This window comes from Falco rusticolus, chromosome Z (assembly GCF_015220075.1).
Source record: "Falco rusticolus isolate bFalRus1 chromosome Z, bFalRus1.pri, whole genome shotgun sequence".
Classification (NCBI taxonomy): domain Eukaryota; kingdom Metazoa; phylum Chordata; class Aves; order Falconiformes; family Falconidae; genus Falco; species Falco rusticolus.
Window position 1 is genome coordinate 68,805,337 of NC_051210.1, and position 26,361 is coordinate 68,831,697.

At 41.7% G+C, this 26,361-nt stretch overlaps 1 protein-coding gene across 11 annotated transcripts in view; it reads right to left on the reverse strand.

Moving 5' to 3' along the window:
- The window catches only part of GHR (growth hormone receptor), a 125,472-nt gene extending 99,149 nt beyond the window's left edge, over positions 1-26,323 (reverse strand). For 3 of the 11 annotated variants that reach the window (XM_037374271.1, XM_037374266.1, XM_037374268.1), the window contains exon 1: positions 9,121-9,298. The gene's annotated coding sequence lies outside the window, so the exon portion shown is untranslated. Of the gene's footprint in view, positions 1-6,524; positions 6,548-8,888; positions 8,911-9,120; positions 9,304-26,202 lie in introns of those variants that run through there. The other 8 variants (XM_037374272.1, XM_037374267.1, XM_037374260.1 and 5 more) reach the window with 7 other exon arrangements.
- Positions 26,324-26,361: the final 38 nt, after the last annotated feature.

Genomic DNA, 26,361 nt, shown 5'->3' on the forward strand with positions numbered 1-26,361 from the left:
ATCTCCCTAGTGTTCAGCTAAAAATAAGAGTATATAACATTAAAGAGGAGAATGTCTCACAATTGTATGTATGCATTGTGCAACTTAAGCGTAGCTTAAGAGCCCAACAAATAATAAACGAACACTTTTAGGCTTCTGGAGACAAAGTTTCATGCCCACAGAACTACCAGTGGTTTTCTAGAGCAAGACTTGCAATTCTTGGAATTTTTACGGCTACCTCAAATCTTGAAGAACCTCCTGGTGTTTATTCTTTGCTGAGGTCATGTATTTCAGGTATTTCTAAAGCATATGAAAAACATTCCACAGAAATGCAAATCGCTATCCTTTGGTTTCATATCAGCCACAATTATTCTCAGAGATATTCTCTTCCCTTAAAAAATCCTGGTATCTCAATGGTATATTAATACATATCAGGTTTTTTTATTTAGATAGTACTTTCCATTTAGACCGTCCTGCTTTGGAAGTGAATTACTTGCTAGTTGCCAGCTTTAGAAATGGAAAAACTCCTTACAGAAAACTGCAAATTATTTTGCAATTCAACAAAGCTAAACAAAGACAAAAAAATTCCTTTCTATTTAAACAGAGAGTTGTTCTTTAAGTGTGGGTCTTCAGTATGAATACACTAAAAGCTTTCTTATATTTACCTTCTCTGCAACTTGAACTTGCTCACTGAAAGGCAGAGATCTATCACCATCTGAAGAGACTGGGCTTGTGGTAACCAACAAATACCTTCAACAAGAACTGCATGTTCAACACTCAAGAACATGATGCCTTCATCATTGCTCCAGCCTCCAAATTGCTTAGGAGGAAAATTCAGTAGCTGCCCCACCTGCACCAGGGCACAGTGATCTCTCCTCTCTCTGTACTCTACTGGGGGACAGGTACTGGCAGCCCTGGACAGTATGTGGAGATAGCACTTGCATCAGGTGCCAGAGGAGGCATCAAGAGTGCATCAGTTTGCACAGAAGTGGCCTACACACAGCGTATAAGGATATAAGTCCCAGTAAAGTTTCTGAACAGTTTTGCAAGGAGTTTCGATAGGTCTGCTCCAAAAACTTCATTGATTTCAGATACTTTCCCACTGCAGACTCATGCTGCTAAACACAGCTCTCACAATGCAGCCATGACATTATAAGAAGCATCCCATTAGGTTCAACCTATGACAATTTTTATTTTTCATATGCATACTATAGTAGTACTAGTAACTGATACATATGCATAGGAGACCCAAAAGCTCACGTTGAAATCCTGGACCATTAAAGGCAAGTATGAGGATTTTTAGTTTGGATGTATTTTATTTTGAATACAAGTTGGACCGCCATGAATCTTCTGAAGATGTTGCTATGTATTTATAAGCTAATGAATCCAATTATGATCTATAACTCTAGACGTAAGTACTACTCAGTGACGCAGTGCTGGTAATCAAAAGCTGAAGTGATGCAAGCACTAGGTGTTCTGATTTGAACATGTTACTGCACTGAATGCCAAAACTATAGCACACCACCAAAGTACACACAAGATTCAGCATCTCATTGTTAAGTATGAGGTTCTGGGAATGCAAACCTTGCTAAGATGAATTGTAAAATTTAGACGTTAATTATGTTACAGAGAGAGATTTCCTAGCGTTTTGATACTACCAGAAACCAATGATACAAGATAATAAGCACAAGAAAATACAAACCTTGGGTGATGTCTCTATTGGGAAACCATTAAAAACAGCAGTTTTGTGTGATTATGAAACTGTTGCATAACATCTTACAAGACTGCAGGTAAGTTTTCAGGTTACTACACAAAGGGAACTTCTTGGATCATAACCGCATTCTTTACGAGTCCAACATAAATGGAATTAATTTGTAAAAGCACACTGAGCTATGCCTCAGAATTACAGAAAAATATTTTTCAGGTTTTAAGGCCAGGCTGGATGGAGTTTTGAGCAACCTGGTCTAGCGGAAGGTGTCCCTGCCTATGGCAGGGGGGTTGGAACTAGATGATCTTTAAGGTCCCTTCCAACCCAAACCATTCTACGAGTGCAAGAAAATGGAAACTGCTGTAAAAGGAATCTAAGCAGGATTTTATAAACTTGGAATTTTTAACTTGATCAAGAGAACAAGTGTAGGAATTGCAAAGGAATTGCAAAACAGGGTGAAAACTAGGTGAAATTTAGTATTTGGTGAAAATGCCTAGACAATCACAACATGCTATAACAGAAGCTAACTCCTTCTATAACAGCTCCCTCATTAGTCTAATCCTAAGTACATGAGCAAGACACATCAAGCAGCCACCTAGATGCTTCTGCAGTATACCTTACCTATACACTGTGTAGCTGTAGCTCACCTCCAGTTTTAAGCAAGAGTAAAAAAATTTAGAAGCCAAATTACAGATCAATGTATGGAAAAAAAATATTTCTTGCAGATGATCAGCAGATTCACTGAATACAGAGTTAAATAAATTCAACAGACATCTGCAGTATACACAAAATGATAATTTCCTTTTGATGCCTTCTTACAGACCTTGGGAAATCAGGAAGTCTCAGGTTCAGCTACTCACTGTCAAGAAGTCAATGGAAATCTGTAGATTTTCCTATTTAATCTGCTTAACTTCAAAATTTGTAAAATGGTTATGGCAGATCAATCTGATTTTTTAAATTTAGCAAAGAAAAATTTAGCAGGGACAACTGGATCCAGGTTTCATGTGGAGAATGTTCTTACAGCAAACCTTTGAAATACAATAAAAGAAATTTAAGTAAAAGGAAGGGCCACACACAGAATTACTAAGAATTAGGAAAGTGTACCCCCATTACCTAGTTTCTAAATATAAACCCCAATTTCTTCAGTGTACTTTGTGACAGTGTTGATCAGGCACTATCAGCAGTACAAACTGCCACCCCCACGTATCTCCACTCCAGGTCTCTGGTCCATAGATTAAACCACAGCTGATGATTCAGAAAAGACTTAGAGGAAAAGTGATCCCCAGTAGTCTGTACAGAAATTCACATCACAGCTGCTGCAAGAAAGACCCCATCACACAGCATGTCAGTGGCAGTGAGTTATCCCCATCTCCACGCTTTCGACTGAGCCAGGAACCCTTCAAATTCAAAAATGTAGCAGAACATTTGCTTTGTAAAAGAAACTGAAATTAAAATGCCATTCTCTGCTATTCAAACTATATCTCTACTGAGACATGACTTTCCTCCTGTTCAAGATCCTTGGCCAATTTGACCTTAACATCCACCCAGACATTCCTTCCTCTATCATTGGGACTCAAAATGATTGCTGCTTTTCACTCAAAATGTCATAGGCCTGTCCGTGTCTTGACCATCAGCTTGCTGTAGCCATGCTCACTTCCCTGTGGAAAGGCAGAGGAGCAAAACTACTATCACCACATGTTCCTGTCGAGGCTGGGTCTACACTAAACAGTGCACAGGAACACTCCCAGGCACATTATCCCTGGAACTGCATTTATTCAGTTCCCATGAAGTTTGGTTATCTCTAAAGATAAACTGTTACCATGATCCCTGGTGGACCCTCAGCTTGGGTCAAGTACCACAGTTAAAAACAGTTCTTAAGCACGACTTAAAGAGTAACGCTTGTTGACAGTAAAGAGGCAGGCCATTCTCCATGAGCTGGTCCCAGCACTGGGAACAGTCCCAGGCATGCTTAAAGCATCAATAGTTAGCTCTATTAACAAGCAGCCACTTCCAACCCGCTGGAGACACCAATTTCAGAGGGATGCTACAATGCCGTTTTTAAGGGGTTGTGGTATGACAGCAGCAATGCTGCAGCCATGCCTTCCCTCTCCCAGCCCTTGCTCCCAAAAACCTTGCAGCTCCCCACAACACATCATCCAAGGAGGCTGCCACGCAGAAGGACAAAAGAATGAAACCCAACAGTTCGTGTTCCACAGAAGCACTTGTTGAAAATGTTCCTGGCATGGCCAGATGCATGACTGTATAGTACCGCCTGGCCCTGCCTAAAAGCAGCACAATCCCAATGTGCCGCCAAGAGGGGATCCTGGCGAAGTGACGGGGAACTGCACTATGGAAGAGGCAAAAGTAATTTTTAACATTTTGAGAAACATGCAGATTTCTCTACCAGTTTTGAATACTGTCAATCACACTAGCTGTCAAGCCATCCTCAGCAGAGGTGCAGTCTCATTAATAAACAGTAACTATTAACATTAAGACCTCTGTGTTTGTTTTATTTACAAAAACAAACTGCGGAGGTCCGTAAGAAGGCATGGTGGGAACAACAGACAACAGAATATGCACAACACAAAATTTTGAGAATGAAAACAGTTACAGTCCTTCTAATGGTCTATAAAATCTCTAAGTTCAAAACTCTGTTTACCATACTGTTGAATGTTCAAAAGAGCTACAACGTGTTTATAATTTTCTGTTATATTTGAACTACTTTTCTGCAAAGGAGATTTTTTTATTAATTCCATTTCTCACTAATATATTAGTCTGTAACAACAGCTGGGAAAGAAATACTTAATAATGGTTATTATTTGTACAGAGCAATGGTAAAATAAAAGTGGGTTGTGTAATTTCCTACGCTGGTTTTATGACTATGTATGCCAGGACAAGACTTCTATACTACACTGATGTTTAATTTTTAATGGACTGGCTGCAGGCTTGATTATTTTATTGCACTCCTTGTCCCTTAGATCATTTCCAACTGCAGCATCTCTCCACTGCTTGGGTTAGTCACTTGTAAAGCACAAGCTGAGCTATAAATTTTGAACCACTCTAACCCCATGTCCATTTCAAATCCAGGACTGACAGATTATTCCAACTAGCTGATAAACTTGTAACAAAAGATTCAGAGTACAACTGTCCTGCCAAAATAGCTGGGATGCACAGAGTAAGTAAGAGCACAAACCAGCCTCCAAGGCAGCACGAACAACCCTTTCTTAAGGGGACATGTTAAAATCAGAATCTAGTTCACTACAATAAAGTTAAGTTACCCCAACTAAAACATCCTGCCACACTACATAGCTATTTTCCCTTATTTTTTCCATATTTGTCTCCCTTTCTGGTGTAGTGCTAGACATATGTGCCATACATATTAAAAATGAGACTGAAATGCAATCAGAAGCACAAAGCAAACAACACCCAGCAATACAGAGTAATTATTTATTAATTAAATCTTTACTAAGGATCAACAATAAATTCATTTTCATGCATTCTTCTGGGGACTACCATGTTTCAGGTCACTTGTAAACAAATCTCCCCTTCCACTGAGCATTCATACACTGCCTAGCGCAAGTCATATAAAATAGTAACAACATCACTTTTGAAGTAACAACACAAAGGGAAAACAAAAAGAGGTATCCCTTCAAATGTTGATTACTTTCCAACTGTTAAGTAATTTAGTGCTAAGGATCCAACTACTGAAATGTACGCAAAGGGAGACAGAGAACAGAAAAATATGAGGTAAATGTCACCAATGGGTGATTTATGTCTCTGATAATCCACTCTCCGATAATGGCAGTCAAATCAAACCTCTGACTTCTAAGAGAATATTGAAGATAAGAAGGATCAAAGCACAACTCCCATCCCTTTTGCAGACAGCAGCAGATCTGGCTAGAGGTCTGTACCACGGGACAAGGGTTCAATACTTCATGTCTGTACAGCACCATGCAAATAGGAAAGTACTAATGACTCTGAACACAACAGAGGGGAAAGCCATCTCAGCCTTGCAACTAAACCCCATTTCTGCACAAGTTCATAAACAAGAATTAGTTTATATAGAATTTAGGATACAAAGAGTTAGGCAAATTCTGTGTCTCTATTTCTGGACAGAAAATTACATTTATTTAATATCCATATAACTAACACCTGGGGCCATAATTACATGTAAAAATAAAAATCGAAATGTTTTACAAACAAAAAAAGCAGATGAGGGTTTTGACTTTAACCTCACTCACTCCATCAAATAAAAATAATTATCAGAAAATGGAGGCCAAATTAATGTGTGGGTTTTTGTTTTTTGGTTGTTTTTTTTTTTGTTTTTTTTTTTTTTTAAACTGAATTGATTGCAGCAATCAATAAACAAGTTTCAAAGAACTCTTTTAGTAAAGGCCAAGCCTAGCCAGCAGGTATTGCATTAACCGTCTTTATCAATTAGGACTCACCGGGAACAGACCTTATTTACAAAGCAAGAATTCTGGGAATCCACTTGTGTTAGAAGAACCTCACATATTGCTGCAGAGAGATGTTAGCTTTGCTAAGTGCTGCTTCATTAAGTAAAGTGCACACATTTCTTAATGGAGAGCAACTTCAATAGTCCCAGGAAGTTCATCATCTAGTGTGGGATATACACATCCATGTTAGCAATTTCAGAAACGAACGATAACACTGTTTGTTCATTTTTCTTTTTTTTTTCTTTTTAAAAGGCAGAATATCATAAATAAAGAATTTGTGTAAACTAGAAAAATATCCCTCACTGTTACTAAACTTCGTCAACATTTAGCAAGTTTAAATGTAGCGAAGGAAGTAGGTTAAATATTGCAAAATATTTCACCTTCTTAAGAGCGCTCTCACATCCTCAATCCTATTCAGGCAGGCATCGATCACTGCACAGTTTATGATGGAAATGTAACACAGGAAAGAGAAGAGGACAAATATTTCTGATGAGTCATTTTTCTCTTTCTCAATAACTCCTTCCCCTCCCTTCTCCAAATGCCTCTTCCAGTAGATACAAACATCAGAAACACATTTATTAAGTCAGCTGTACTTTCCAAAAGGTTGTCTTGTGATATTTTGATGATTACAAAGCATGCAAGTTACACAAACACAGAAATACCACTGCATCACTGTAGCTGCATTCAACTCAAACCCACAAAGGAAGCCTATTAGCTACTGATGCTGATGGCCTTCACGGTTGATGCTGATGGCCTTCACGGTAGAAAACCAAACCTCTATTTTGGGTAATCAGGACATGAAGGATTTGGTTTTGGGTGCAATAATATAAGACACAGGTGACAAGGACATGAATGGCACCATTCTCTCTGAGAGGAGAAGGCTCTGGAATGCTGTCAGCATTTGCACTAAGACATGGAAAAAATATGCAAATGAATTTATTAGTCTCTTTAAAGAGAAAGACACCTTAGGTAATACAACTAAAAAGGCAAAACCCCCTCTGCTGCAATCAAACAAACATAACTGTCTCCCTTTTTAACAGAGGCTATTTATCACCAGCCTGAAGATGCCTATAAATTGCAAAGGGCAAAACTGTTTTCCGGCTAGTGTTCCCATCTCTTCCAATGATAACTGGCATTGTGAGCTGAATGGTTTAACTGTTGCTTAAAGAAACAGTAGAAAGAACAGAGGGCAAGATTATTTCTTCACTTTTAAAAGCAGCTGAACTCTGAAATGCTCTGAAATATCTGTACTTTCGTAAGGTTTGGGTAATGTCCTATTAATCAGGAGCATACGCTTTCTCCTGAAATAACAATTTAATTGAGAGAATTCCAGCAAGCAAACCCAACTGCTGCTTATTTTAACATGCAAGCTCATTTTTTTTATACATAAACAAGCATGACTCAGTCCTACACAGTAGTTTTACTAAGAACTTCCTGTCCCTTCCCTGCTCTTGAAACAGTTGGCTGTCCAACATTTCCATGCTAAAACATGCCCTGTTGCTTCTCCCTCAGCACGGCCCCGGCATGAAATAAGCCCTTTCAGAGAGATGCATGCCTTCCCATCTTTCACCAGTGATTTTAACAGTGCCTTATGCTTAGAAATGTCACTGCAGGATTGGGACTTAAGTAGTGTCTATGTAGAGAGAGCAACTGATACTCAATGTAGATATCTGGAAATCAGTTTACTCACAGGTTGAGAAAGAAGATGTAGAAAAAGATGCTGTTTCTACTCTCTTTAAGTAACCGAGTCATTCATACAACAAAGATAGTGAATGGGACCGTATTAAGAAGTTACTTGACTTGCCAAGCTTACTACAGGCATTCAACGTTCACAAGGCTGGCTTGAAACTGCACTTAACAATTAGCTTCCTTATTTCTTCTGGGCCTTTCTTATTTCTTCAGCCTTTAGGATTCACATTTGCAAAATTCTGTAGGCAACAAGAAAGCCTATAAACTTTCATTAAAAGCAAGAGAAAGGCATACTGTGCCTCTAAAAATAAACGGTTTCAGGCATCTTATAGCACCACATGTAAGATCAAATCTCTAGCAAGGTGCTAAACAGACGTGGAGGTACACAGGGAGTAAAACAGACCGAACGAAACTTGCCATGTTCATTCACCCCAACCCCCTGAAGATGGTAGTGTCAAGAAATAAGCAGGACCACCCTGAAAAGGAAGGCCATACCCCAAAGCAGGCATTTTTTTTTTAGCATTACTGAACTTCACGATATTCAAGTGGCCACTCCTTTCTAAGAATCAACCCCTTTAATTACAGTCAACCGGCTGTAGCAGAAGTCCATACTCATCATCTCTCAAAGAGACACCTTGATTAGCTTGAACATAAAGCGCAACATTGCTTTTGTGTACGCCCCTCCCTCCTGCCTGGTTTGCAAATTTTTGATTGACTATAAATAGCATTTGTGATTCTTCTAGCAGGTTAAGAAGTTCACTTGAATATACAGTACTCATCTAAGTAGCTCATGGTGCAGAGTAATTACACCTGAGCTGTTACGGTGAAAATGGAATACAAATTGATTAATACTGTACAAAGAAAAAAAATTATTCCTCAATACTGAACAGCCCCACCTTCAAAGTCTCTGTAAACCAGTCCTTATAATCTGGCACTGCTTTCTGTCCTTCCCATGCCCCCAAAACCAAGAAAATAACAATTAAAAGATAAGATAACCCAGCACCTGGATTGCAAGCCCTGCCAAAACAGAGGCAGGCCGTTCAGTGGGAGCTCACCTGTCGGCACGCGCACAGCCAAGGTCAACTTTAAAGGAATGAAGCAGCTGTGATATCCAAGAGAAAGAGACAGGCTGGAGGACAGGAGGGCAAGCGGAGCCAAGGAGAGTGGGTGAAGGTTAGGAGATCCCTACTGGCAAGTTATCGCCTGCCACAGCCCTCCCAGCTACCACCCCTTCCCACTTGCCCCACAGGCAGAAACTCCGAGCTGAACCCCACACCCATGTCCTACCTGCCAATCTCCCTCTCTAGGTATGCACCCCATCCATCCATCATCTCTGGTAATTCAAATACTCCCATCCACGGTGCTTACAAATCAGTAATGTGCAAAATGTCCTCCACCAAGTGCTCTCACAGCAAAAGAGAATGATCACCCTCAGCACAATTGGGAAACTGCTCACGTTTGATTTTCCAGGAACGAAACCTCAGACAGAAAAGGGAATAAACAAGAAAATGTGTACAGGGATCATCCAGAAGTTTAAGGGCAAAACTGTGCTGAGTGAGAGCAACGGCCCTGTGTACCAAAGTCAACAACCAGATTCCAAGTATTCTGGAATATGAACTCAGTACTTCTTTGGTTAAAAGTTTACAAACCTGAGCTGATGCCAGAGACAAAGGGAACATTCTCATTTTGCAATAAACCTCAGGGAGAGCAAAAGCTTTTAGAAAGGCTCACACTCCAGCTGAAGAAAACCAGCCTGCCAGCTTAGAAGCAGTATTCCCAACGTTTTGTAAGTAGCGGTTAGGGCCAAAGGGGAAACTGTACTGTCAGAAGCTTAGTTTGGTCACCACAGTTATAACCATAATCCAAGAAAAAAAAAAAAAAAAAAAATCAGTGCCAGGACCTTTACTGACCAAAAACCAAACAGGACTTTGAGCGTTTGCTCCAACAAAGGACAGTGCCAGCAGCAGGGCACCGATGTCACATGAATGCAGATGTAGGACCTGTCCAGATCCACAGCAAAACCTGTTATGCCCACCCCTGACCTGGAAAGAAAAGATGGATTTTGTTTTTGTTAAATAGAAGATGTATTTCGCTAAAGCATTTTTCAGTCAGAAGCTTCTTCTAAGACACATTTATTTCAGGCAGTGTTTAAACAAAAAAAAACAAACCAAAAAAAACCAAAGCAAAAGAGCGATTACATCTAAGGATTTCCCATGATTCAAGGCAGTTTTCTCCTTGGTTCATCACAAGATTAAATGTCTGAGTGTCCGACATTCTACCACTGACCAATGTACGTAAAGAGTAAGAGGCCTGGATTGCAATTTTGGAAAAAAAAAAACCAAAACGAACAAAAAGACAAACAAACAAAAAACTCAAACCAAACTGAATGTGAGTCAATGACAACATACCGTTGGCTTGGAGGTGCCAGGAATTTTGCAGTGCACCAACAGGAGCAGCACTGGTGACGGGTGATTTGCTGCCCCGCTCCTGGGTGCTGTGAAGCACCACTTTCCCTTTGGGCTGCTTCCCCCTTCTGATGTTGTTGCCAAACAAACAGTGTGCAGAACAGGGTCACAAAGATACAAGTTCAGAAAACCTGACCAGTGGAGAAAAGTTTAGCAAGTGGCATTTAGCTTACAGAAAAGACACAAGACATTTTGGGGAGCAGAGGAAGGGAGGCAAGCACAAAGCCTTGCAGCCTGGGGAGGCTGCTGCAGAGGAAGCAGTGGTCGGTGGCTGGGAGCACTGACTGCTATGAAAAAGATTTTCTTAATAACTTCCAGTCAGAAAAATTAAAAAAGCAAAACAACCCTGCAGTGCTGCAGAACCTCTGCAGACCCCATGGAATTCATTCAGCGGTGCTCAGGGGCTCCACTGTCCCATCCACGTGAGGTGTGACAGCTTTCCTAGCCACGCTGCAAATTCTTCAAAGACAAGGAGCAGTGTCCACTCAGTGCCTACCCAGGTACCAGCAGCAGCAGCGCTATGTCCACCATAATCCTTACCCAAGAATATTATCTCACACAGTCAATACCTGGTATCAGTAAATAATAATTTAGTAAAACTCTACCTGTTTCAAGGCACGTTAATATCTTCACGAACATCATAAAAACACTGGCTTTGCTGTAAAAGAAAACTGACATCAGTTAAACTAACAGCAAAAAACACTTCAGTAACAGATCCTTTTGGTGTGATGAAAAAGATTTACTTGGCTCCATTCATACTGATACATAATTCTGCAAGGGGACTGAAATTTTTATTTCTAGTCAATTTGTATCATTTTCTGCAATAAAACAAAAAATAAGAAATAAATATGCAGTATCATTTTTATGCAATAAGAAGTATTTTCATTTATTTGAAATCACTTGGAAATAATAGAATTTGTTTGAAATTACTTTTGCTTAACCATTTTCAACTCATTGAAGTCACGCTTCAGACTGAAAAATTGATCTTTATTTAAAATATGTTTAACTAGTCCAGCATTTATAAGCTACATAGTCCCAGCTACTCCTAAGAGATGAAACTACTAGTCTAATTCAACCCAAAATTATTAACTGGCTTTGTCTCTTGAAGACTGTTTTTCTAGAAAAATTAGTACTTTTATTTCATCCAGTCAAGAGGCAAGCTTATAACGAAAAGCTTATATACTTCATTGTACAGAACAGACTAATTATCTTCGCTTTAAATTAAATATTCAAGAATACCTTCACTGTCATACCTCATCAGGCTATATTCAGAATTCCCTTAAATGCCAGATTTCAGAAAAATATTTTCCTACAGCTATTTTATCAAGGCACAGAGAGGCAACTAATATTGGGGACTGTCGGATTTCATCACGCATACGGCCAACAAAAAAACGTACTAAAGGCACAAGTAATCAACATGCAGCACAACCACGCCGTAAATTACCCTGCCATTTCTAAATGCCACCTGCTAGTTCTCCTGGGCAGGTATCTTCTTATTTGTTTAGCATAGTTTATAGTATTGCAAACTATGACACTGTATTAGTAATAAATTACTGTCACCCAAGGCAGGGGTCTTTGCTCCTGTTTATCACAGCAGAGAGCACATACCAAAGAAATTCTGCACATACCACTGAAGAGCAGGCATTATACTGAGGTGACTGAATTAAGGTCTTAGGCTTATCGTACACAGTCAGCAGAGTCGTTACAGAAGGTAATTCAGGTATCTAGTGCAGATATTTAATATCACACCATGTGAACACTCTTCAGCAATTTTAGCAAAATCAGGAGATACCACCCAGGCAGTCCAGCCACTATTAGGTCACATTTCCCATCTGTGGCTACAGCTAACTCCTGCCCACCACTGCCTGCCTCAGGCTGTCTTTGATTGCCATGCCCTGGCTGTAGTGCTTTCTGATCCCTTGACCCCTGCGTACACAAGCCTTTGGGTCACACAATGAGCATGGGTCACCCTGCAGGTGACTGGGAGCAGATCCCAACGTCCGCCCTCGCCCAGGGCTCCAGCTGCCCAAAGGCTGCCTCACTAGCCCCTGCCCTGGAACAAGGCTGGCAGCACCTGGCAAGTGGGGCTGGCCAAAATCAACCTGGCTGCGGACTGCTGCCAAAAGGGGCTGACTAGCCCTTCCCCATGACAAGGCAGCCCTCTGCCACAGGCTCCCAAACCCTCCTGCTGCCAGGCGGCAGCAGGGCAAGTTGCATCAGCCCAGTGATAAACCATGCTCCCAGTCAGGGATGTGGCTCAGGCACCTTACGCCACAGCGTACGCTGCAGCCCCCACGGCAGAGAAATGAGAGCCTCCCCAGTTAATCATTTTTACATAGAATATATTTGCCTTTAATTTCCAGCCACAGCCTTCAAATGTATTTCACATCTGAATCTATCCTAAGCAGCCTGCATATGGACAAGCGCTCCATAAAGCTGCATCACTCTTAACTGCGGTGACTGAGTATTTACCTTCAGATTTGGGAACCACAGCTATTTTGGGAGATAACGGGCTTCTGGCACTCCATCGCACTGCAGGGTAGTCAAGTTGTCAACTGACAGTCAAGGAAGAATACAATGCCAAGAAGCCAAGGGAATGCCAGCTGCGAAACTCATTTTTTTACTGATGCAGTTTCTATTTACCACCAGCCTCAGGAGAGTTACTGTAGCTTGCTGGTAGCTTATCTCAAGCATCAGAACTGCAAATCTGCTTCTGCGTACATGTGTATTTACAAATTTGCGCATATAAAATCCGGTATGCAAACAGCACGTTTTCCTTTGGTAAAACACACTGCAGTATATTGAATACCTGCAGGGAAAAAACCCTCACACTTACATCCTCTGAAAATAACCAAATATGCCTGATGACTAATTTCCAGTTATGAAATGTTAACAGTCTCATTCCTTCATGACAAAATTCTTACTGATAATAACAGACAGCAAGTTACTCTTTTGGAAAGGAACAAGTTAATATATTCACACATTTATTTCTCCCAATAAGTTTCCACCGCACAGAATATTATTATTTTTTGCTAGTTATGGAAGCATTTCAGCTGTGTGTTTAAAAAAAAAATAATCAAATACATTCTCCTGTCTACAAAACACCCAGGAACATGCCAGAACATAATTAGGAATGACAAGCACATAATGACATGTAAGCTGCAAGCATCCAGTTTTCAGTCTGGAAAATGAAACACCTTACAATGGATATGGAATGCTTTTGCTCCAGCTCTTTTATGCATAGCTGGCACGACTAATTTGAAAAATAAAGGAACATGTGCCAGCCTACATTTCAGGCAGAGTTCAGACAACAGAGAAATTCAAACAGAGGAAAGAAGATCAGAGTAACCACACCAAATGCCTACATGAACTTTGCAGAGCAAGAACCAGCATTATTAGAGGGCCTGGAGGTAAGTCTCCACAAAGAAACTGGTTTGTACTTGGGGTCTGCCAGATTCCAATTTTTGTTAAGGAGTGAGCTTTTAGCCATTCTGAGATTGGTGAAGAAATGCTTGTTTCCTGCAGATAGGAGACCTGAGTTAGAAATAAAGGTTATCTAAGACCATACCTACTGGTGGTGTTTGGTTAAGTTTTTCTGGATTTATGAAAATAAATTCTAAGTCAATTTGACACCACAATCTGAATTTTCTGAAAGTATGTTGAATTTTGAGCAAATGCCTACATTTCTAGTACAGTATGGAAAACTTCAGAATAAGCAAGATTTCCTAGTGAGCAAAAGGATGTGCCTATTGACAACCCTTACATCTTAGCAGAAGCAGAGCTCCTCAGGCTCAGCTTGCTGATGAACAACACAGGGAAATTTTATGATGGAAAAAAAACCTGTTCTTTGAATCACACAACTTGGCAGCAATAGGTTATCAAATACATATCTGTCCCAAATAATGCTGGCACTGTAATTCAGTTACTTAGCAAAGTAGCTGTGCAGGGTATTACTGTCCTGTGCCTCACAAGTCAGGTTTGCTGCCAACTGGGTCATAAAATAATCAACAAACAACACTCCAGAAAGGATGCTAGATTCCTTCCAGCAGCATCTACCATTAAAGCAATTACATATATTTAGTCAGTAGAAGGCTGAATTTTCACTTCTTTATTAACAAACTGCTCAAGGGGGTCTGATCAGCAAGTAACATTCATGGCTGAGTATAAAGTCAGGCCATTAATTTTTAATTCATGTAAACCTTTCAGCTCATGATACTGCCAGAAAGGACAGCTTGAAAAATAAGGAATAGTCTGTTTGTAGGTTCCCTGGACTTGGATTGGATACATCATCTGTGAAATACAAGCAGCACCTGGCTTACTACTAATTTCATGGCTGCATAAAAACTAAGAGCACAATACATTCAAAACAACACCCAAACACTCAACCTTAAGTATTCCCCTGTTCTACCAGGAAAAAAAACCCACACAAACACAACACAAAAACCAAAGCCCCAAACAGAACAGCTGTAATGGTTCTGCTATGGTTTGGAAACCAGTGCCATGAGCGCAGCCCCTCAAGGCTCATGCTGGCTGAGGTCTGCCTGAGCTCACAGCAGAGCCTCCCGTGCAGTCACGGCCAGGGACATGGCCCTGTTCCTAGCCACAAGCTGCATACGGCTTCCAGGAGCTACTGCTTGTGAAACGCAGACCAGATCTTTCACTCCAATCCTACAACCTATGTTACAATCCCTTTTTCACAGCTATGTTAAATTCCTAAATAAGAGGGGCGGTATGCATTTCCAGAGCTAAGAGGACAGGTAGAGAAACACTTTCCTCAATGTCATTTCTACCTGCTTGCTTGTCATTCGGACTGTAGGGCAGTCCACAGAGTATTAAGAAACGCCTGCAACAACTGGACTGACTTTGAATAATTTCAGAAAACAAATCCCCCCAGTGGTGGCTGCAGTTCTCTCTCATTCACCATCAGCATATGGCAACAAGTGATTCCATCAAGTAATCTTGGCAAAACTTGGAGAGATTGTTTTGAATTTCCTTCATAACTTCTCAATGCCCAACTGTATTAATAGCTGAAGATGAAACACCACTGTTGTGGGTCTTCTTGATTCCATGACAATTAATTCTAATGGTTCATGTGGCACTTCACTATTTCAACATTTGCTTAGATTCATTATGACCAAATGACTGTTCTACACAGCGACTTGCTGGCAATAAGGGAAGAAGAGCAGCCAGCATTTTAAGTCCATGGATAGATACATTCTTGAGCCAAACAATAACCAGAAATACTAACACTACATAAAGTACATCCAAAGTTAGTAACACTATCTGCAGAAAGTTCCCTACCTATAGCCCAGTTAGGCGCCATGTCACTCCTCAGAAAGGAGTTACCTGGATGGTTTTGAAAGCATCATCCCTCACCCACCAGACACACTCAGGTCTGGGAAGAAAGTCTGGGAATATGAATGGCTCTGTTTGTTTGAATGACAAAACAACATCATAAATGGCATTAGTCCTTTTCTGTACTGACTGAAGTGGCTCTGCTAAGACAGAGACAAAGGAATGAACGGTAAAAGCAGCAGGGGGTCGAAAGTCAAGGCCCAAAGCCAAAGCTGCCAATAATCAACTATTTATAATGTAGAACACGCAAAAAGGCCCATGCTGTTCCCTTAGAATTACATACCCTCCATCCTTGATCTACAGTGTTAGAATTAGTCTAGTCTTCATGTCTCACGCCCTTAATGCATCCCCCCCAAAGCTTATGTGACATGAAGAATCAATGCTAGCCTGGTCAATGGGCTTCTGGTGCTTTTATGTTGTTGCTTTTCAAATGTCTGAAGTCCTCTGGTATCCTTTGTGTGATTACAGCACCTACAGAAGATTGCCAGTCACCTGCACTACGAGCTGCACCAACAGAACAAAACGTAGATTAACATTAATCTTCTCCCAGAAGATGCCCTATTTCTGTCCAGTAATTGCCATAATGAATACATGATTGCTTGTTCAGGCTTCCTGCTATTCTCTACTAGCGACTTTCCACCTCCACCAGCTTCTGCAGCTCTGCTGTCTTAGGGATACTTAACACATGGGCTTTATCATCAGCTGCTTCTCCTGTACTGGTGTCAGAGGAAACCAATTGCTCAGTCCACATACATTAGCACAAACTCAGAGACACTTCAATTTCTGCTCAGCAGCCCAGAGAGAGGGGCTGGGGAGGGACAGGGGACAGCACACAGGCAGCTGTGCTCACAGGCTGCTGGACGGGCGATTGAAGCACTGGCCGCTGTCTCCTCTGGCCCGAGCACAGCTCAGCACTTTCCTCAAGCTGGCTGCAGTCTGCATTGTCTGGAAGTGCTCCACAAGCCACAGCTTTTGAACAACAGTGCTGCTTCTGACGGGGAATTTTAATAACATTTTTTAAGAGCACCTATCTGCATTGTTAAAGCAGGGAGTAATTATTAGAACATCTGGAAAACACCAACCTACGGATATGAAGCAACACCACAAACACAGGCTTTTGCCACTGCCCACCACTGCCACCCTGCTAAAGCACAGTGATGTGACAAGAGATAAGGATTGCTCATTCATCCTGTACAAGAAGCCTCTGTCAGTCCCTCCATGCTTTCCCTAAGCCACACGACTCAAAATCCTACCAAAACCTGAAAACTAACTTTCAGTCAGAAGAGCTGGAATAAAGCAAAGGAAGTAACTTTGCTAGGACTATTAAATATAGTGATAACATGAGGCTCAACATGTTCTGTATACAAAAAGGAAGCATGCAGTTCAATAATCCGCATGCATTTTTCTTACTCATGGATTGTTCTCTCAAAGATGTGCTGAAATTTGACTAGATGCCCAGTAAGCTAAGGATCACGGTTGTGATATTTGGCTTTGTCAATTGTTTAATATGACTGCTTAAAACCAGAAGAAAATAAGAAAGCCTTCTACAGAAGCCTCTGCAAGTAACCTGCTGCCTTCTCCCTCAAGGCCAGTACTGACACTGACACAGCAGAGATGCAGAGCATTCCTCCCTCCCCTCGCCGTCCGTCAGTTTGCACCTTCTCTGGCAGGCCAGGTCATGGTAACTATTCGACAGAGTAAGAGCCAGTATGTCTAATGGATGTCACCCTAGTAGGTTACAGAAATTTTCAACCTACAGAGCCTACAAAAACCGACAACGTAAAGGATGTTAACATACACCGTAATATAAACCTAATACATTTCTAAAATGGTTTGTACCCCAATAGAAGGTGTTTAAGGGTTCAAAGTTACATAAAAAAAATAAATTACTTTAATAACCCCTGTTTGACTCCTGCTCTCAGCTGAGCAAAAGTTTTGGTGTGTGGCTGTAGGGGCAGAGGAGCCTGGCCACCCCAAATGGAGCAAACAAACAGCCCCAAGACCAGACAGCTGTGTGATCGGCAGAGCCAGAAGCCACAGCTGAGGCCACTGCTTTGAAGCACTGCTCAGCCTGAACAGCAGCTAATGTACTTTTTATGCTAATTTTCAAGATATCTGGTCAGTGCCAGTGTCTGAAATGTAAAGGGTGGGAGGGATGGTTCTTTTGCCCATAAGAGCACACTTCTGCTTCGTACAGATAGGATTACCAACTCACAGGCTCTTGTCAGATCAGGTTCCTTGTCAGGAACCGTTCAAAATCACTTAAAAATAATCCAGACAAATAAATAACTAGTGAGACACACACCTCTTGTTTCAACCCTAACAACAAATGGTGCCAGTCATTTTTATTGACATCTTTTTTTTTTCCACACTTCAGCATCAGTAAATAAAACAAAAAGCACAATACACACAAACAGCATGTATACTACATATAAAGTGAGTTGGTGAAAGACATCAGTTGTTCTGATGCAAAAATACCATCTTTCTGTTCCCTGTGTTTTTTACAAGCTGTTGCAATGACAGGCTCCTACAAAACACTGCAACCACTATGCTATTTGGAAAGCATAGCAATGCAAGCCTCTGGCAAAATGAGACCTAACTATTTCTTTCCAATAAAACCATCTCTACTCGTACCACAGCTCTAGCCATCAGGTGGCATAATTTTTACCATAATAAAAATTAATTATTTTTTTTAAAAAATCAATATGAAAATATACTTCTGGGTGCAATTCAAGTTACATTTGAGTTTTCAAATCATCTTGAGGGGTTTGGGTTTTTTTACAATATTTTAGTCCAGCCACCTCAAACATCCTTAAACAAATCACTACACTTAAGTCTTAAACATGTACTTTTGATTACTGGTCATACAATGTTCAGTTTTCTCATTAAAACAGTGGAACCAAACAGTTCAGAGTCTATAACTTTAGTCTTTCCAATATCATCCAACAGTTCCCCAGGCTTTCATGTCCTGATCTTTCTAATTACACATATTCCATTTTGTTTCAGAAATTATTCACAATCTTTATGTAGTCCCTTGTTCTTGATTCCTCCCACCTAAAACTTCCTTTCCTCTTCTGCATGACTTACCAAACTGAAACACCTGTAGAACATGTTCACCTACTGTGGAAAATTTCTTCCCTCTTCTACTCTTGATATCTCCTGAGGTTAATCAGGCTCTTGGGTTCGTTAGGCTTGAAATGACATTCAAATAATAAGCCAAATAAAAAATGAATTTTATCTGAAATTCATACCTCAGCATACAGAACAGGCATACGACTACAGAAGCTTCTGTATTAAGATATCCACTGTATTGTTCCACGTTAATGTGAACAGTTAGTCAGGAGGAGTGTCTCTTCCTAAATCCTATGTCCTTCCTTTTTGACAGATGGGGTCTTTTTATTCCCACTGGATCCATAAAACTCCCTTGGGCTCTTACAGAGAGAGCCTTCCACCTGCAGTAATGCAACAGAAGAGGAAAATGGACCTGCAAATGATTTTTCACAATACTTTTGGTTACTTTAATAATACATTAACTCTTATAATTGGAAAAAAGCAATAGAACAGGCTGCATAAATGCATGGGCACAACAGTAAACAGCATTACTTTTTCCACCATGGCATTAAGTGCATTCATCTGTGCCATAAGCTGGATTCACAATACAAGGGCACTATGTGTTGCTTATTTCCCTTGTACATGAGATACAGGTTTTACAGTTATACACCATAAGCCTGAAAAATCAATGATGTAAAAAGCACCTTCCTACAAGTATTTTTACTCTCCTCCTTGCTCTGATGCAAGTTAGGCATGCCCCTCACCACACTTAAATGGGTGAATGCCATCCTTTCTTACCACCACCTCCAGCATCCCTGCGCTCAGCCAAAGCAGTATCCACTGTAGTTAGCACACTCATGTATGCCTTGTGGTAGATAAATTACACACCACCAAGGAAAGGTGTATGGACCCAGTACAATCAAAGAAATTAATTCTCTCAAAGCTACCTATTATTTCAAGGAAATTAGCTATACAAGCAAAATACTTAGCTAAGAACCAGCAGTAAAACAAAGCACAGGCTGTTTTACAACAGTGACTGCTTTTTCTGAAATAGTTTCTGAAATATGGCCACCCTTATTAAATACACCTTAGTTCTGGAAGATACCAGAGCTCACCACACAGTTCCACAAAAATAGCCTTCCTCACAGGGAGGTGAAGGGGCCATTTCTCCCCATCCTGGGCTGCAATCCCTCCGTGCCGTACACACTGTCCTGCACTGGCAGAATTGGCCGACGTACAGGAGGCCAGCAGTGACCGTATCACATAACAAGCATCTCTCCTGTGCAGTGTTTGTTAGCACCCCCCAGCACAAGCAGACCCGGAGGCTCAGTGCTGCTCTCCAAAGGTCAGAAATCACACCTAAAAAACCTAAAATGACCGTCTCAACACTCCCTCTGATCTCACATTGCAGTAACGTTGTGGCCACAAGTACAGTCCATTCACATGTACTGGACCAACACGCTGGCACTGTCTGGAACAAGCACAAGTCAAGTCTGAAAAGTTTCAGCTGCATGTGCTTTGGTTATGTGTGTGGATAAGCCCCAAACTGCAAACAATTCAGGGAAAAAAAGAACAGGATTTCCCACTGCAGGCTGCATATCATCCCTTCTGGTGGCTCAACTCACTGCAGCAAGCACGGTCCCTAGCTTATACCCTACAAAAGCCAGGACTCGAACTGGAAGACCAAAGAAAGACCCAGTGTAAGCACAGATCCCTGGGTTTGATCTGCACATGCTGTTTACACGCTGTACAGATGGGCTTGTGGAGTCCTGACTGCATCATATTCTGTTTAACATCTCACTTTGTCCTTAGAGCTGCTCTGTGCCCCAATTCAAACTGTCACAGTCATTACAACAGCGATAGTTTTCCTTGGGGGTTTCTTGTAAGTAAAAGTTCCATAGTGTTCCCTGGACATACTTTACTAGGCTCAGCCATAAAAAGTAATTAAAACCAAAGACAGAGCAACTCATTGCTTCCAATTGCTTTTCTTCTCCTGATCCTCATCCCAGACCTTCTTACTCCAGGCAGAACAGATAAAGCTTGATCCCAAATGTAATCACAGTCAGTCTCTCTTCAACTCATGAGAAGCAAGGGACAAGAATCACCATCTAGATGAAATCCTGCTTTCTTTTCACTCACTTTTTACAGCATCACATAGAGCTACTAGCAATCTCAGGAACAGTCTAAGCTTTTTTGGATGAAACCAGTACACAAGGCATTGCTCAAAATAATTACAAAGTACATCCATAACATGGTTCTTGAGCAAACACAAGTTAGTAAGCATTCGGTACCAAATGCAAACAGTATTTGCAGTCACGTGATAAGGAAGAGCCCACTGCACCAATTCATTCTCAAGGTAACACGGTCAGAAATTCCTGTGTGTGTGAAAACGGCAGGCAAAAAAAGAGAAACTGTGAAACACAGCAGAAACCAGGCTGCTAGCTGAACATTGGAGAGCAACTGGGAATAAGGCATGCAGTTCATGAAGTGAAGCAAAAACTGCCAAGCACGCTCATTTAACCGAGACAGCTGAAATAAAATTTCTTGGTTCTTTCAGGCTGTTTCTCCTGGCCTACAGACTCTCAAAAGAGAGTCAGACTTACCACTACCCAATCCCCAGACTCCAACAGGCAAAGGAGGAGCTGTTTGGCTATACCAGTAAAGTTGTAGAAATGAACGATGTACAGATTAAAACCCAAAACTGCTGCATACTGATCAGGTACACAGATATCTGTTCACAGAACTAACACAGGTACAGTTTCTACCTACAGGGTACCGTCAACACAACCTAGACATCCGCTGGAATATGGAGCCAGACCAGGAGGATTTGAATGAGCATTTTATAGATGTAGCAGATTTTTCATGGCTACAAACAGCCACTGCCTTTACCTGGAGAGGAACAGGCTAAAAAATACCTCTCCCCAAATTCCCGGCTGCCCAGACCTTAACAAAAGTCACTGCAAAAGCTGGTGTACTGAGCCCAGTACAGCAATACCACAACAGCCTGGAGGAACAAGCCAACAGCCAGTGAGCACAGCACTGGAACAGCTCCTGATGATACGTCAGGGTTTGATTTCTCTCCCACCAAAAGTCCAGGTTTTACCAATCTCACTCTCTCCTGAGGCAGTCAAACTCCAAACTCAATTTAAGCACTTGAATGATGCAACACAACAGTTGTTATTAATAACGTAACTCTTTCCAACTGCCCCTCAGAATTGTGTATTAGGTGCTGATAAACCTGTATTGCACAAAATGACCCTGTAGCGCATCTGAAATACTACTTCATGTTTGGACTGACTACTTATAAACTGAATTTGAAGGCTGTAATGGATTTATGACAGTATTTAAGGAGCTTTTAAAGTTTTAAGTGTTAATTGTCTCCACCCCTGCTATTGTCCAGTGTTTAAATGGTACCCAAATGCAACTGATAATTCATATTTATGTCTTCACATATCATCTTTGTTCTAGGATTACAAGCAGTAAGCTTATTAAGTGATCAGAGACAGAAATCTTTCGCCTTAATGAGTGCAAAGCTGGTGAAGCATCCTCTCTGCCCATTCTCAGTTCAGTTTCCCATGCACCCGCCCTAGGTAGTCACCTGTAGGCTTAGCCAGTCTAGCACTGTGATACCCTGCTGTGATTCTCATTTCTCCTTCTTGGTAACCATTTAGAGAGACCAGGTAAAGCCTCACCCCTTCCACACCAGAAGAACAGGTGCTGTGCTTACTCTTTTAATGCTTAAAATTTTCTGCTAAATTTACCAGAGCTCCATATCCTGCCATCAGCATTCCCCACGCAGACTTCATTGTTCCCACCATATCTCCAGCATCCTCGATGCAGCCCTGTATGACCTTCCCCCTTATGACCACAATCCCACACAGTGACTCCCTTCCACGAAACACAGCTGCTAGTCTGGATGCATAGCAGAATGAAAGACTATGTTGCAGACTGTATCACTACAAATTGGAGTATCTTAAAAACTCAATGTTATAAAACTGAGCATGATTTAGAAGATACCGATATCAACATTGCAGTCAGTGGGTTTTTTTGAAACAAATGTGCTTAGCATGATAAATATGAATAGCATGACAAATGGAGTTTTAAGCTCCTGCATACTCGACTACTGCTATAATCCTTCAGCTACTAACTACATGGGTAACAAATGATGTGGGACCTTACACCCGAAAAGTTGCTCTGAACCAAGTGCCTGTGCACATGCACATTTAATACAAGTAGTTCATGCATCAGTGACCATTACTGCCTGAAGCCGAAGACTAGACAATGGTGTTTTCCAGCAGTTATTCCTTCAGTAAAAATAATTTTAATTGTCTTTTACATCCTCACATTACTTCCAAAGTGCTCAGCAAACGGCAAGGAACATTGCCTTGTTTAGGCAAGACATTATGTCTCAGTCTACCATAAAACACCCTGCTACTGTAAAGTGTTTCCAAAGTTTATATTAACTTATTAATAAAACCACAAAGTTTCTGGTGATAACTTTCTTTACAACAGAATACCTGCTTTCAAAAGGCCAACAAAGTATCATGCTTAAACATATTTTCATTTAATTACCTGCAGTAAATGTGATATGGACAACATTAACCTGTCAGGAAACAGCCTTTATGATTTACTGTGAAAAATTGTTTCTCAATACATTGAGAACCCGATCTTTGGTAAGAGGATGCTTGTTAATCTCTCATGAATCAAAATGATGTAAACACTCACCCCATACAAAGAACTTAAATTGGGATTCATATGCAAGAAAGAAAGATTTCCCTTGTGATAAACAATTCGAGTACAAAGTGTTCCTTCAAGTCCTGACATAAATTGCTCCTGCCAAGCTAGTATCTCATTGCATCAGCCTTTTGCCTTTGCCACGACTGTAGTGGCAGCCCTGCTGCCTCTCCGCCCGCTTTCCAGAATTACCATCCCAGCTCTGATGGGCCAAAGACTTGTCTTTCCATCAGATAAATACTTGGTGAAAAAACAAGGAAGATTTAGTTAAAAGGAACCCCATCCTCTAGCTAATCAACCATTTAGCGACTTCCAGGTGGACTGAGTAGATTGCACTAGTAGTATCCTTGCCCTTCCTTTCCCCACAAACTTTATCCCCTCTTCTTGTTACTCCTATCATTTTTATTTACTTGCAGTGCTTTGAAAATATTTGACACCCACCTTAAGATTACAAGAGCTTCAACTGGACTGAAAACAAGTGTTGGTTGTGTATGATAAAACTTTTTTTTTAAATCAGACAAAAAGAAAAAAATCAAAGCATCTCTGCCTACATTGCTTTCTCAATGACAAATATTCACAGCTTCTATTTTGTCCACAGAAATCTGGTATTTCAAATAAGATACACAATGTTATATTTATTCAGCTCAATGCTCCCATTAGTAGCACAAGATAAACACTGGCTTTGATAGAAAACAATTTCTACAGCAAAAGGAAGCTTCACTTGACCGAAACAAGGCCTTATCTCTAGTTCATAACACATTAACAGAAATGTATATACAGTTAAGGGAAAGCAATCCTGTGACTGAAAGTTATACCATAAAACAACCAATATATATTATACTTTCTCAGCCTCCAGATCACAGAAAAAAGATATCAACCCAGAAACAGGGGAATTGCCGTCAAGGATTTATTTGAGCTTTCCCTACTGGAAACGGGCACAAGAGGTCACACACAGTAGCACATGCTACTTCAGTTAGTAAAAACATGCAGAATCAGCTCCATACAACTCTGGATCACACCCAGCGTGGCACAGACACCTATGCTTCACTGTGCTACAGAAAATAACACTTCCATAGAGCCCCTGGTTTTATACATTTGCGTGCTGCTGCACTGCTGCTGTGCAAAAGCATCTACACCAGGCGACTATGAGACAGCCTGTGGCGATGAAAACATACCTGGAGAATTTCACTCCAAAATATTTGGGGGATATGTATGACTCCTCTATAAATTACAGCAATTATTTTCACATATTTAACAGAAGTACCACTACCATTTACTGGCAGTTTTAGAAATGACTCCTGAGAAGCACTGCCTGCTGTCTTGCTTGTCAGTTCTCCACAGAACATGCTAATGTCCTGAATTAACACAGCAAGTAGCAACTCTAGTAAAGCGAGACAGAGATGTTGTGGAGATGAAAGACACCAAATTCCCATTTAAAAATTGCAAGCTGTCTGAGCAACTTTCAGTAATATTTACATTTTCTCACTCAGAACCACAAAACATCTCAGTTGCAATCTACTCTAATCTCAGTATTTAAACAGGCATCTTTTAAAATAAACACCAGTATTTAAATCAATCTTCCCAAATCTCCTTGTATTGATTCTATTCCCAGCTTACATTTTCATCACTGATTCGAACAACCAAGTCTAAGCTATAGCTAAGAGTCTTTCAGACTTAAGCACCACTTCACCAGGTAAATACCATTTTTCCTATCGGTAAACACTTACTTAAAGCATTTATAAAATGGAATCCAACTCAGGCAGTGGACTACAGTTTTTTTAATTACTTCATTCTTACTTCTGATTTAACCACGAACAGAAAGATGACCAGATGTGGGTCTTTTGTAATTGCTACACGAGGAGGAAAATGAAGCTGTGACTGAACAGAGTAAGTTAATAATACATTAGAGTCTGAACGAGATAGATGCTACTTAAAAGATGAGTAACTAATGCACATCCACACACATGATCGCTAGAAGTAGCCCCACGAGAGTTTACAACAAGTATCACTGAAGACGCTGCTGTGAGAAAACACTGCTCCTCTGCAGTGACACCGTCTGTGTTACACACCACCGCTCCGAGCATTTGCACGATTTGTTTTTTAAAATACTGCCTGTGCTCAGGTTTTTTCCCCGTGCAATACTTGGAGTAGACCACACACCCCAAGAAAGGCAATCAGTTACAGATGGCATGAAAAGTTGTTTTTTAAAAAAAGAAAAAGAAAAAAAAAGAGGGGAGGGGGGGAGTTGTATAAACTGGAATAAACCACACCGAAGAGAAACTCCGACCAGGTCCGTCAGGGCCGGGAAGACCGAGACCCCGGCAGCTCCCCCACCGCCCCGCTCTGCTTTTAAGCCAGAGCCCCTGCGGAGAAGGTTTCTCTGAAGAACGGTTTCTCCAGCGCGCCAAGGCGGGCTCCCCTTCCCCGCCACCCCCCCGCACCCGGGGCCGCTGCACACTTCGCGCCCCGGCCGCCCCGCCGCCGCCGCGGCCGGAGCTGCCGCCCACTGCCACGGCCCGGTCCGGCGCCGCGCTGCCCGCGCCAGCGGGACACGCCGGGCGCCAGCCGCCCTCGGGGGCGCTCCGACACCGACCGGGGCCGCGGGCACCCGTCACAAGCCCCCCGCCACCGCCGGGCGAGAGCCGGGCGCCGGGGGAGGAGAACCCGGCAGGAGCCGGACCCGGCCCGAGGAAGCGGCCCCGCGCCCGCTGCACGCGGGACGCGGCGGGCGGGGGGAGGCGCGCAGCCGCCGCCCGGTACTCACCGACTCGCTCAGAAACTTCCCCCCGAGTTACGGTGGCGCGGCGGGCGGCGGCGGCGGGCGCGGCCCCCCCGGCGGGCGCCGGCACCATGGGAGCGCCTCAGCGAGCGGCCGCCGCGGCGGCGGCACCGCCGGGCATCGCGCTCCCTCCGCCCGGGGCCA